This window comes from Diaphorina citri, unplaced genomic scaffold, assembly GCF_000475195.1.
Source record: "Diaphorina citri unplaced genomic scaffold, Diaci psyllid genome assembly version 1.1 scaffold4696, whole genome shotgun sequence".
Taxonomy (NCBI): Eukaryota; Metazoa; Arthropoda; class Insecta; order Hemiptera; family Psyllidae; genus Diaphorina; species Diaphorina citri.
This window is the reverse complement of record NW_007382090.1, coordinates 9,086-9,522: the sequence shown is the minus strand read 5'-3', so window position 1 is coordinate 9,522 and position 437 is coordinate 9,086. Positions and strand designations below refer to the sequence as shown.

The window sequence follows — 437 nt, the reverse complement described above, 5'->3', positions numbered from 1 at the left end:
GGTTTTTTGAAAAGTTCAAGTAATCAGATTGAAATTTGAAGATATCAACTCAAGAGGTAAGATAGAGTTCACTGAGGTAAGATACGCGACAATTAACAAACTACATTTTATAAATACCTGTTCCCTGTTCATAAAATGGTTTAGAAAGCCGTTTAGCCGTCTAATCTGTCCATTAGTCCAGTTTAGGTAAGTAAACTGCCTGACTCAAATCTCTTTATCTATTGGTTTTTTGAAAAGTTCAAGTAATCAGATTGAAATTTGAAGATATCAACTCAAGAGGTAAGATAGAGTTCACTGAGGTGAGATAAGCCACAATTAACAAACTAGGGGTACATATTATAAATATCTGTTCATAAAATGGTTTAGAAAGCCGTTTAGCCGTCTAATCTGTCCATTAGTCCAGTTTAGGTAAGTAAACTGTCTGACTCAAATCTTCT

At 33.6% G+C, this 437-nt stretch overlaps 1 protein-coding gene across 1 annotated transcript in view; it reads left to right on the top strand.

Moving 5' to 3' along the window:
* Positions 1 to 205: 205 nt before the first annotated feature.
* Positions 206 to 437, top strand: part of LOC103521185 (protein ovarian tumor locus-like) — a 4,740-nt gene continuing 4,508 nt past the window's right edge. The window contains exon 1 of the mRNA XM_008486292.2: positions 206 to 279. The gene's annotated coding sequence lies outside the window, so the exon portion shown is untranslated. The remainder of the gene's footprint in view (positions 280 to 437) is intronic.